The following is a 13,463-nucleotide window of genomic DNA, read 5'->3' as shown; positions in this document are numbered from 1 at the left end:
GGGAAGGAAGGCAGGACCCAGAAGGGTCTGGGGTCTGTTTAACAGAGGGATGGAAATCAGGCTCCTTTTCCACCTCCTTAGTCAAAGCCAGTTCCTGTGTTATTTTCTAGCTAATTGTGTGTGTGTGTGTGCACGCACGTGCGTGTGTTTGTGTGTCCGTGTCCCAATGTCGCCTCCTGGAGGGCATGAGGAGACCTGCAGCCAACGTCAGGGGCTGCACCAGGGATGCTGACCAGGCTCCAGAGCGTGTGAGCTGGCTCTGAGCCCTGGACACAGGTGCGTTCTGATCTCCAGGCTGAGGGACCCTTGAGCCAGGGTCCTGTCACTGTCAGTCCCCAGGCTGCCCAGCTCCATGACAGCTCAGGATGAGCTCAGGAGGAGGACAGGCATTGTCCAGTGGACTCCTGATCCAGTGTGCTGTGCTGCTTGGTGGATGTGCTGTCTCAGGAGGAGCTCACTGTCCCTGAGGTATCAAAGAAAGCGCCCAATGATTGATCTCTTGAGGTCCCAAGGCACACTGGGAAGTCTCAAGGCCTGTGAGGCTGGTCCCCAGAATGGCCTGTGTTTCTCTCATCATAGCACTGGGGTGTTGCATCCGAGTCATCTGTGTTCCTGTCTGTGATCTGCTTTAGACCTCCTCACAGGGACCAGGAGCTGGAGCTGCTCCATCTGGAGACTCAGCCATAGGATCCTGTAGGTTCCTCTGTTACTTGAGGGGGGCCCCTGGGACCTTCAACCCTTCTGGGATGGAAGCAAACACAGATACTGGTTCTCCTGTCCCATCTGCATGGGAGTTTCCCTCATTCACTGGAATGCCTTGGGCTGGTGAGATGTCTTCAGGGGACCATAGCCAACTATCCCCGCACACCAAGGACTATCAGGATGTGGTGTTGCCTCTGATTCTCTCCTAGTGCTAAGTACACTTGGGGTTAAGAATCCAGATTTTGTGCCAGGTGAGGTCTCTGTGAGAAGAGGAAGGACACAGGCTTTCATCCCAGGCCCTCCTTGGAGAGTAGTCACCTACAAGGTAGAGATGGGGAGGGGGTATGATTTTCTGGGAATGAATGAGGATCCGACCTCTCACTGTTGGGAGGGCCAAGCCCTCCCTCCTGACTCTACAAGGGGTATAGGCCCATCCCTGAGACAGCTGTGGGCACTTGCTGGCCTCCTCCCATGCTGATGCCAGGGCCCCTGTGTCTACATATCCCTAACCCCGAGGTGTCACACAGGGGTGACAGGCTTCCATCGTGTGGTTTCCCTCATCCATCTGATAAGTATTTACTGAGCATCCATGACACATCAGGTCCTGGTATGGGCCCTGGGAAGTCCACAGAGAACAGGACACACATGGGGCTCTGGACACAGAGTTTGCCTTGTGACTGGGAGACAGACACTCAGAGAAAATCATGGAACTAAGGAGTTAATTCAAATCAAGAGAAGGACAGTGAAGGGAAAGCACTTAATGAAGTCTCAAGTGGTCTGGGGATCACCAGAGCGCCCCTGAAAAAGTGGATTTTTGGCTAAGATCTGAAGCATGAATAGACATTCACCCCATGAAAGACAGACAGTGTGGATTGAGGAGCTGTCTGCAGGGGGACCAGCCTTCAGGTGGGCAAATACTTGCTTGGATGGAGAGGCTGACAGAGTCCAGCATGGGGAGCTTGAAGAGTGAGGAGAACAGTAGACTGAATGATGCTGGTGAGGGTCAGACCCCGTGGGGCTTTGGGTGATGCTAAGAGAGGTCAGCAGCCCAATGGGGAGGCTCCAGGCTGTGGAGTAGCTCTGCTGCCCTCTGGTGGACAAGGAAGAAGTGTAGAAGGAAAAGTCTTTGTGCCAAGTAGTTTACATTCATAAATCTCAAGCATTTTTTTAGGTGTTTACGAATAATATAAAAATCGAACCATGTCCCACTCTTAAATTTGCAATTGCTCTCATCCCACATCTCTTATGTACCCCAACAAGATTTCATCCAACTTAAGATTTGTGCTCTGATAGAAGGCCAAATTCTGTGTACTTTAGGGGTATCTAGTTACAATGTTTACGGCCCTGGGGCTGAGCTGGACCATCTGCAAGTAGGAGAAGGGAGCAGTAATGTCCCTGTGTCCTCCCTGAGCCAGAGTGTCCAGGAAGACTAGGGTTCATTCCCTCCTCTCCCCTGACCCTAATGATGTCAGACCAGTGGGGCAGAGCCAGATGGAATCAGAAGTCCAGGGGCGTTTATTTACACCCCTGATGCACAAACAAAGGATGTAGATGTGTAATTCTACTATGGGGAGGGCAGGGACAGTTAAGAGGAATGATCCAATCCTTTAGGGCCATGGACTCACAGTCATTTCCTCCAGTGCCCACACATAGGGTGGGGGCATTTGGACCCTGAGCATCCAGCCTTCCTTGCCCACTGTGCCTGGAACCATCCCTCTCCCCAATGACTTGTGCCTAAGGTTGGTTCCAGGTCACCAGTACATGCTGCCACATCCTCTGATGGGAGGTTCTTCCCTGGGGTCCCTGATATCTGTCCCAGGAGCTTCACCCAGAGCAATCTAAAGAGTATTTAAGGGCTGAGAGTTGTGGCAGTAAGAACATTTGCACTGATCTCAGGTGATGGAAAGGTCCCCAAGAGCTCAAGGGGGAGTATGAGTGCCCTCTAGTGGATTGTTCCTCCTGGAAGAGGAGGAAAAAGCATCCAGGAGAGCTCAGAGATTAGGGCTGACTTTGGACAAAGGGCCCATTCGAGTTGAGAAGGAGACATATTTAGGTGTGATTAACTTATGGCCGCCTATACTCACCAGCTGGAAGACTATGGTTTTCAAAGGCTGTAAGCACAAGTCAGAATGACACCACTAGGTTATACTGCAAAGTCAGATGAGGGAAATAATATAGATGCTGAGATGAAAAAATACATGATAAATCTAAATGCAATGTCGTTAGACAGTCTACTCTGATGTTCTTATCGTCTTAAGAGTCAGCTTAGCAATGAATGCAATGTCATTTCTATCATTAGGAAAATGTCTTATTAAGAAGAAAATTAAATCATAGGAATTTCTCTTTGTTTTCAGAATCATGTACCTTGGCGCAATTCCTTAAGTGCAAATCTACACCCAAAATTGGACTTTGTCAGAGACTGGCCAGTATCAGGGTCTCATTCCCAGCACGTGTGGGCTGACGGCGTGCTGCCCCCTAACCCAGGGCCCCTCTCTGAAGTACAGGGGCCTTTGAATCTCCCTCATTAGGGGAAGGGGGATTTTTTAGTGTTCTCACCGTTCATCCGTCCACTCTCACACTCTTGGCAGAATCTTTTGTCCACTCTTAGTTTTGATATTTAAATTACTGACCTATATTTCTGTCCTTCATCCATCCCAGCATTGTGACAGGCCAAGGAGGTCCCTTCTGCTTGAGATTTTGAGGAAAAGGTTCTTAGAGACAGTTACATTCAGCCAATTTGAATACACCTCCACTTGAATGGCATCATCATTACCCAGAAGGATTTGGACACTTTTTTTAGAAGTCAGATGCTTTCCAACTCTAAAGGAAAAATGTGACTCTCTCTCTACAGGTTTGACTAGTAGAAATGGATCAAGAGAAATTGCATTAGTGTTCAACGAGATGGTGATCTATATGAATGCATGAAAGCTTAAAACCCTATGAGAATCCACATAAAATTCTCATTCCTGTGCTAAACCATGGATCCTGTTTGCTTTCACCATTTCCTTAAGAGGTAAACTACAAAAGTGACATTAATAGAAGAATAAAACATGCAGCACAGTTACTGATAAAACTAAGTTGTTTCTTTGTTGTTAAAAGGGAAACCAAGCGCCTTATCCTCATTCTTACCATGTAGAAAAGGAATGCCTTTCAGTAGTATGTGTTCCCCACCATCCTGAAGTTGCTGGCTGTCTATAAATTCATGGCCTGGCAGAAAGTATCATCCTTTCTTCCTTTAAATCTGAAATACAAGACTAGTGGCAGCTCCTGGCTCTTTTCCTAGATCCAACCACCTGAAAATGGCTGTGGACAAGGAGAGGCCTGAGCTTCCCTTCTTCTCAGCAGAGGTTGCTCTCTGTGCTGCCTCTCTGCTCAAGACAACCACCTTGTCACATGTCTTTGGGGCACCGGCCTGGAAGGTTTTGAGCACCATCTTACAGCTTCGATGCCAAACATACCAGAACCCTGTGTGCCTCACTCCAGCCACATTTGAACTTGGGGAGATTCTGACAGCCAAATCCCTGCTCACAGACACCCATCCCACCACCTGCTCCTCCAGGACGGCTGTCTGTGCACGACCAAGCCCACACTGGGCTCAGCGCACCCACCGTGAACACGGTCCCCCCCCCAGACCCTGTGACTACCTGCCAAGATGCGACCTGACTGGGACCAGCAGTCCCTGAACGTGGTGGTAGTCACCTGGGCTTGGAGGCGCTTTCCCAGGAGCGGGCCATGATTCCAAAATCCAGCCCTCCCCTCTGTTTCTGGGAGAGTTACATGAGGCATAGTGTTTGGTCTACTCTGCACTGGAGAGCAGTGTGAGGCCCAGGGACCTTAAGATTGCTCTTCTGAGGTCACAGGGGCACCTCCATATTCCCACATAGGTACCGAGTTCTTCAAGGTCTTCACTGTGGGAGGAGAGCCTAGACCCCAGTACCTGGGAGACTGGACTGAGGCTTCAGGCAATGAGAAAGGGAGACTGAGGATTGACAAAGAACTGCTCTTCTTGGAGAGCCTGGCAGTGAGAGCAGGAGGTGGAGCCAGGGCACTGGCCATCTGTGATTAAGCCCCACATGAGCAATGGGGTGATCACTTCCTTGTGCCCTGATGGACCTCTGAACAGAAGCCTTCACTCCTGTCTGGGAGGATGAGACAGAGCCAGATATCCAGCCATCCCTGTCTGCTGACTCCCTGCTGCAGGGTGATGAAAGTAATAATAATGTTTCACCTGCTGAAGTATTTGAGGAAGCCATTCTGGTTTAAATCTGACTCAGCCTAAAACCTGTTTTTCCCAGAGAAGGCTGTCTTTTAGCCCACCAAACGTGCACTATACACCTGCTTCAAACATTTTCTCAATGTAAAGAATGCACTCTTTAAAGATAGGTATGACTGTCTCCCTTCTTCTGATGCCAATATCAATAATTCTTTGAAGATAAACTTTTCTTCCCAGAGAACCAAGGTCAAGTTGACCTGCTGTTTATCTGCTAAACTGCAGCAAAACATCTTGTGACTTTGGGGAAAAAAATTGTATTCCTGTCATGCTTGGTCTATGTTCTTTGTTCTGAAATGTTACATAACCATGCCATAAACCATGCTTGTCTGGAGTGCTTTCTTCCCTGGTGGAGATTGAACTTCTGGGCTAGTCCTGAACTTGGCACAGAGAAATATCACTTTATCTTTCTTAACTATAGATTGATTATTGATTATTTGCATTGACAAAGGACAACACCAGCCTAGGGCCCAAATCCTCAGCTCGGTGAGGACTCCAACTCTGGGGCCTTGGGCCTTACCTCAGTCTACAACAGAATCCACCAGTGGGGCCCATTTTCCTCTGAGGGCACTCAACTACTGTTCCCCCCAAAAAGTCAGAGCCCTCCAGGCACCCCTGAGACTCAAATCCTAGCTGCTTTCACCCTGCTGGACTCTGCATTTCACTGACACGGGTCACTGATCACCAAGACCACCTCCACCAGGTGCTGCAAAGTTTCTACACCCCCTGTCCTTCTCCTGTAGAGCCCACCAAGCAAAGGATTTTGTTCGAAAAGATGAGATCACAAGTCCTGACCATCCTGCTCTGTACCTCCTGCAGACACCCTTGTCCCCCGATACTGAATCCATGTTGGGGCTCCACCAACAGAAGATTGGGGGCCTCTTGTTCCAGACCAGTCACAGTTACAGCACCTCCAAGCCCCACCCTCCCCACCCCCTCAATACCTCAGCCCCCATCTTGGCAAACCCAAAGGCATCAGACCCACAATAAGCAGCCTGTGGCCCTGACCTCCCACCCCAATTCAGACATCAATTGCCTCAGCTTATTCCACTTCTGTGAATCAAGCAGCCCCAGATTTCTGGCTCAACCATCAAGGAGGTAGTGGTCATCATTGGGCTCCTGGCCCCTCTCTTCCAAGAAGCTGGAGGCCCAAGGCATCTGTGGGGACCCAGGAGGAGGCCAGGCAGGATCCCTTTGGACATGAGCTATCCTGCTTTCCACACTGGAGAGATACTCTTCCTATCAAATCCATTCTCTCCCTTGTACCCACCCACTCCTTCCTGCCTTCTCCCCCAGGGAACAGACTTGCCAGGAAGGCAGGCTTCCTTCTCTGCCTACCCCATTTGCCCAGTTTCTAGATATGGATTTTTTCTCATATAAAATATTAAGAAGCTGCTTTATTATCATGGAAATTGCCATATTCTTTCTTATTAAAACTCATACAGAAAGATGTTTGTCTGTAGAAGGATTTTCAACTTTGAAGCTACGCGTGTTTTGGACCAGATCATTCTTGGTTGTAGGGGATTGTCCTGTGTGTTCAGGATTTGTAGCAACATCCCTGGCCTCAATCCAGTAGGTACCAATAGTTCACCCATAATTTCTGACAACGAAAGCACACCTTCAGATATTTCCCAATATCGCTGGGAGGAAAATACAATAAAGTTGACAACCACTGAAATAGGCCCAAATATTTTTAAAGGATAAATCTCAAAGAAGATAATAACTAATGAAAAAAAATGAGATAAGCCTTATATGTGGCAAAATGCCATTTAAATAAATAAAAACTATATTTGCATCATAATAGAGAAGATCAGAAACCAAGTAAGAGGTCCTTTGGACACTTTGCATGTTCTGTTCTTTGCATCCAAAGCATGTTTAAATACTGTTCAAACATGAATCTCATGGATTTTCCTCATTATAGGTCAGAATATAAAGCTTTAAAAAAAGCTAGGTCGATTCTCTCATGGACCTCATTTTCTAAAAGATGTGGAGACAGAAGACCAACAAATAAATAAATATATACTATGTCAGTTGAGGATATGGTCTATAAAGAAAAATGAAATCAACTGATTCATTTCTTCTGAGGAGCCGCAATTGGCATTTGGGTGGGAAACCCCAGGTTGTGTGGGACAGTCCTGAGCCTCTAATCACATTTATTATCTCTCACCCCCACACTCTTAGTTCTGGAAGGCTTATCAAGGCACTGACAGAGCAAAAACATGCCCCTCCCATTTCCAAATTCTCTCTGAGTAGAGGGCAGTGCCATCCCCAGCTGAGAAAAACGTCTAAATTTTTAACGTTTATTTCCAGGATTTTTTGCCTTCTCCTTAGGGAGTAGAGGGCTTCCTGGGAAATTGAACAGGTCTGTGACTGAGGGGATCACCTGTAAAAAATGTGAATAACGAGGACGCTTCCTTTCATTTACTCTTTTTCTGCTCATGGGAATTTTTTCTTAGCGGAAATTCACCTGAAACTCTGGGTCCGTTCTTTCCTGAGACACACAGGTAAAACATTATGCCTAAATCATCCCAACTCCCAACCCTATTTCCTAGGAAAGTGGAGTTGTGGTGGCAGAATGTTTCAGGGACAGTATTAAAAGGAAGCAATGAGATTCGCAAAAGCCTCTGCCCAGCCAGGAGAGCGCTGGGCTGCCCTCACACCATGGACAGCTCCCAGCTTCTTGCCCTTTGCAAACACAGGTAGGGATAACAAAACAGAAAATGGGGCCAGCTGATGTGCACACAAATATGAGCAAGGAAGGAGAAACCATATGCGGTAGACTCATCGTGGGTGTAACTTCTTCTCAGCCCCCTTCCCCAGTGTCCTGACCCATAGTGCCCAGGAGAACTTTTGGATGTCTGTGTACATGGCTGGAGGCGAAGAGTGCAGGGTTGTGGTGATGGTTGGAATGGGGCCACAAAGAGAGCGGGAGACTCTCCAGCTGCTGGCCCTGCACTCACCCATCAGGGCTCTGTGGATGTGGAGACATCAGGGTGCAGGGACAGCCCAGAGGGCCCCGGCTGTCTTGAGGACCAGGGGAGCTTCAGCTCGGCTTGTCTTGCTGCTCGTTGCAGGCGGTGGGATCTGGGAGATGGCCCAGGGGCCACCTTCTAGTTTTGTATTTGAGATTTTAAGGGAAAAGAGGAGTCAATTCTACCAGGTCACGAAATTGTAGATAGCCTGAAGCCACAATTACACCATTGTGAAAATGAACATAATGCACTTGATGCTATTTTAAGGAAAAACAACTATTTTAGTTTTATCAGTAACTGTGATGCATATTTTATTCTTCAGTTCATTGTTAATATCACTTTTTGTACTTTGGCTCTTAAGGAAATGGTGAAAGTCACTAGCATCCATGTTTCAGCACAGGAATGTGGATTTTATGTGGACTCTCCTGTGATTTTAAGCTTTCATGAGTTCCTATAGATCTTCTGTGAACACTAATGTGATTTCTCTTTGTCCGTTTCTACTGGTCATCCCTGTGCAGAGAGTCACGCGTGCCTCTAAGAGTCGGAAAGCATCTGACAACCAAAAAACAGTGTCCAAATCCTTGTGGGTAATGATGATGGAACTCAAGTGGAGGTCTGTTCAAAGTGGGTGTAAGCAAGTATTTTTGAGAACTTTTCCCTCAAAAATCACGGAGCCGAAGGCACTCCTGGGTCTGTCACAATGTTGGGATGAATGAAGGACAGAAATAGAGATCAGTGAATTAAGTATCAAGTCCAAGATGGATAAGGATGCTGCCCAGAGTGTGAGAGTGGATGAGTGAATGGTGAGGACACTAAAAAGAACATCCTCTCCCTAATGAGGGAGCATCAAGGGCTCCTGTGCTTCAGAGAGGGCCCCAAGGTTGGCGGGGGGGGGGGGGGGGGGGAGGGTACTGTCAGCCCACATTTTCTGGGAGTGAGACCCCAACACTAGCCAGTCGCTGAAAAAGTCCATTTTTAGTGTGTAGATTCACACTTGAGGAATGATGCCAAGGTATGTGATTCTGAAAATAAAGAGAAAATCTGATGATATAATTTTCTTCTTAATAGGATATATTTTCTCAATGATAGAGTGTCTTTCAATTCATTGCTAAGCTGCCTCTTAAGGTGGTAAGAACATCAGAGGAGATTGTCTAATGACATTTCATGTAGATTTGTTATCATGTAGTATTTCCCTCATCTGATCTTGCAGTATAACCTAGTGGTGTCATTCCGACTTGAGGTTACACTCTTTGAAAAACCATTCTTCCAGCTGGTGAGCTACAGTCATCCATAAGTTAATCTCTCCTAAAGATGCCTCCTTCTGAACCTGAATGTGCCCTTAGTCCAACATCAGCCCTAATCTCGCACCTCTCCTGGCCCCTTTTGCTCTTCTTCCAGCAGGAACCATCCACTAGAGGGCAGTCCCGCTCCTCCAGAGCTTCTGTGGACCTTTTCCATCGCCTGAGACCAATGCAAGTGTTCTTACTGCCACAACCCCCAGCCCTCAAACACTCTTTAGATTTGTTCTGGGTGAAGCTCCTGGGACAGACATCAGGGACCCCAGGGAGGAATCTCCCATTGGAGGATGTAGCAGCCTGGACTGGTGACCTGGAACCAACCCCAGGAGCCAGTCATTTTGGAGAGGGATGGTTCCAGGCATAATAGGCACTGAAGGCTGGACACTCAGGGCCCAGCGGCCCCTGTCCAGGCACAGGCACTGGGGGAAATGACTGTGAGCCTGTGCCCTGAAGGCCCTGCCACTTAGAATCTGTGCACATGGGCCTTGGCTGAGCTGCTGTGGAATATTCCAGTCTGAGCCTTCCACAGCAAGAAATGGGTCCTCTCAGGTATTTCAAGAGCTTTCCTACTGGGAAGAATCAGGAGAGATGTCATTCACTGTGTCACAGATTCTCTCAGGGCCTGAGGGAACAGCTGGTACCTGGGTTTGACCATCAACTCCAGATGAGGACGCTGGACGTGGGGAGTGTGAGGTCTTGCCTTACCCCAACTCTCCGGAAACCATTGCTGGGCTGTCTGTGGGAAATAGGCCTCCTTTCTTCCTCCCTGCAATGAAGGAAAGGGACTCCAGAGTCCCTTCATGTAGAGTTGGACAGTGAAGGGCCAGAGGTGAGTTTGGGGAGGCAGAGGTGAGGAGAAGATGTTACTCCTGGAGGGAGGAGAAGTAGATGGTGAGCAGACAGGACTGCCCAGCTCTCTGAGCTACTGCAGCTGACTCATTGCCTCTGGAGATTCTAGACTTTCCACTGCAAAGGTTCAAGAACTTCCCAGTTCAGTGCTTCAGGCTGAGGCCCCTCAGTTCTGTCCCCTGACCCAGTCCTACATCAACTTTCTGTCCCTGTCACACTTGGGCAGCTCTGAGTGCCCAACCTTCCCAATACCCCTAGGTCTTCAGAATGGTCAGTGCCTCTCTTTTCCCACCAGTCTGGAGGCCAAGACTGATCAGCTGTGGGAGCAGGCTATCAAGCTCCATCATCCTGATCATCAATCATCTGCCAGGAGGTGGCAGCAGCTGAACAAAGGAGAGATGCAGGGACAAATGTGAGCCATTCTATTCATATGCAAGTGGACCTGTCAGAGAAGAACCCGGGACATAACTGAACTTCCTGCTAATTTAGATGTGGGCAGTGTGTGCCCCGAGGTCTTAATAGAGAATGCATGGGTCTTTTCTTATTTTGTAGGACAGGCATTTAAGTTTGGAATTATAGATTTCCCTTGATATCACCGTCAACCTCAATCCCACCCATTTGGGGCACAGATCGCCTATTCCGCATCCTGGAGCAGGGCTGGTGGTGGGGACAAGGCACTGGCAGCCTGGCCCGGGGACCCTCTGTATGCACAGCTGCTGCAGAGAGGTGCTGTCTGTTGGGAGTAGTGAGTCTTTTGAGACATCAGTACCCAGCTCTCTGGTGCCCTCACTCCTTCCAGCAGGTCCCTCACCCCTCAGAGGCACCTGCCCTTGTCCCCTGCCCCATCTCAGCCCTCAGAGCAGTCCATGAGATGACTGTCTCAGGGACATCATGAAAGCCATTTGCTCTCTTTGCTCTGCTCCTGATGCCTGCCTGCTGCAGTCCATGGTTCTCTAGGTTACCTGAGGGGTATGTGTGTGTGTGTGTGTGTGTGTGTGTGTGTGTGTGTGATGTGCTCCTGCATACATGTGAAATCTCAAGGTGAGGAAATTTGAGAGTCATTTAACAAATATTTATTTTAAATGTAAGGATTATGGTTAGGACTCCTGTATCTAATAAATGAGGGTTCATGTCATAGATTGGATCACTCGTCTTAATCTTCCTATCTTCCCAATGTTAAAATGACACATCTATGCCCTTTGCCTGCACCTTGCAGGTCCTCCCACTATAAGGAGAACATATCCCCACCCTAGCCCTGTTTTTCTCAGCCTTGGCTATAGAAACATGTAATCCAGCAATCTCCATTCTCAAAAAGCACCCCAGGTAATTCTCAGGAACACAGAATGTGAGAAACATTTTCATAAATAGTATAATTTGAGAGATTCCACTAGTAGGGCATATTGTTGCCATATTGTAGGTTTTAGGAGATTTGCAAATTGAGTCTCCTTATCCTAATGTATAAAACTAAACCAAAATACTCAAGCAATCATGTCATCACTTATGTAGAAGTACCTGGAATCTTAGGATTTAAAAATATTACCTGCGGCTCTGGACCTCCCTCAAAAAATAGCAGAAAAGGATCATAGTTAAGTTACTATTCTCCATTCTCCCACACTGGGGACTTAAGATAAGCAAGTATCACAAACTCTGTTGCTGTTTGGGGCAGCTGGATCGACAGATCACCTGTGTTTTGGACTAAAGTTAGGACTTAGTCCTAAAAGCTGTTGGAACGGGCACTGCGCGTGATCCTAGCAGGGCTGGCTTGTATAAATAACTAGAACAAAGGGAGTCTTCCTGGAGAAAATGCTTGGGTGATTTTTAGTCTTTGCAACTTTACAACAAAATCAATGGAAATGAGGATCCAGTCCAAGGAATGAAAGGACCTGGAGACCCACCCTCCCTGCTCACAGCCACACCCACATCCCTTCAAAACTGGGAGTAGCCAGTGTGCCTGAAGCCTGGGGTAGAGACTGTGCAGGGCCTTGGGTGCAGTCCATTCAGAGTGACAGGATTTTTACAATGTGGACCTGGGCCTTGAGGTCTTCAGACTTACAAGGCATGGATTAATTTGAGTGGGCAACAGGACAGGGAACAGAGGACACAGGCCTGAGATCTTGTTACAGGCTCTTAACACCAACACTGATATTGGTTCTCATACATTGAACCCAGCCTATATGGGGTTAAAAGTAAAACACACCTCCCCCTTTTAGGCTTCTCTAGCTACATTCATATATAAATATCTGTTCCCTTATCCTTTGACTTCTTGAGCTCTACAACCAAATAGGAGTTACAAAATGTTAAAGCCCAGGTGGCCTGGAGTTGGGGGCACACTAAAGTTTTAGCTAATAAGGCCTCCTTGAAGTCTACCAGGGAAATTGCTGTCTCAAGCACATCAGAAAGCTGAGGCTTCCCAGATCTCAACTCCTTGGCTCCTGGACGCCAGAATCTACCATCCATCAGGAAGACAAGACAGCCAAGGACGCCCACCTGCAATCTTCCTATCTCACCATACCCACCCTCCCTACAAGCAGCCTCTCAAGGCCAGACGCAGGCTAGAGGGGAAACGTCAGCCAGCAAGGCTACATGCACCACCCCCCACTCCTCAAAACTTCGAATAAAAATCCCTGCCCATTTCTTAATGGGGAGCTAGTAATTTTTGAGGCATGAGCCCTTGCTTTGCTCCCTTTGCCTGGCACAGTAAAGACTTTCCTTTTCCACTCGAGACTGTTCTCGTTATTTGGATTGGCATCAGGTTCAGAGACTGAACTTTGGTTACAATGTGACCTCAACCAGTACCTTACTAGGCTGCAGCCTGTCATGCTGTTTCCTGGCTTCCCTGCTGCCCAGCACTGTCCTGCACTTTACAGCTGAAAAGTCACAGTCACTGGTGGGGGCATCACTAACCAGTTGCATCCTCCCATCTCCCTTGTTTTCTGTGTTAAATTGTGATTAATTGCATGTCTGAACTTTACTGGCCCAAGTAGAATGAAAAGGTTTCAAACTACATTTTGTCCTGAGTACCTTTTGTTTCTTTTCGTCATGCAGCTTGAATATATTTACAGACAAAACCAAATAAAAACTCACAATCACCAGGGTACTGGCAGAAGCAAATGGCCCTTTACTCAAAAGACTTACCCTCCCTTCTTCTCTCAGACACTACTTCTCCCCACACAAACAGGAAAAGTAATATAAAGAAGGGAAATACCTACAGGGTGTTTCTTGGAAGCCTGTGTCTATGCACCTCCCACCACACACACTTCCAACTCACGGAGTCAATGGCTGATACTCCATGTAGCCCTGGGACCAGCCACATCCTAGGGAACCCCTCAGCCTCACTGTGGAGGTCCTCTGCTGACATAAAGGAAAAAAATG

The 13,463-nt window shown here is 47.8% G+C and overlaps 1 protein-coding gene across 8 annotated transcripts in view; it reads left to right on the top strand.

Moving 5' to 3' along the window:
• The window catches only part of LOC102148130 (cell adhesion molecule CEACAM6-like), a 436,353-nt gene that overhangs the window by 282,302 nt on the left and 140,588 nt on the right, over positions 1–13,463 (top strand). For 2 of the 8 annotated variants that reach the window (XR_011422414.1, XR_011422419.1), the window contains one exon: positions 3,554–3,775. The exons of the other annotated variants lie outside the window; for them this stretch is intronic. The gene's annotated coding sequence lies outside the window, so the exon portion shown is untranslated. Of the gene's footprint in view, positions 1–3,553; positions 3,776–13,463 lie in introns of those variants that run through there. 8 annotated transcript variants of the gene reach the window in all.

The sequence above is a fragment of the Equus caballus genome, chromosome 10 (assembly GCF_041296265.1).
Source record: "Equus caballus isolate H_3958 breed thoroughbred chromosome 10, TB-T2T, whole genome shotgun sequence".
Lineage (NCBI taxonomy): Eukaryota > Metazoa > Chordata > Mammalia > Perissodactyla > Equidae > Equus > Equus caballus.
Note: the sequence above shows the minus strand (reverse complement) of the source record. Positions and strands in the feature narration are given on the sequence as shown.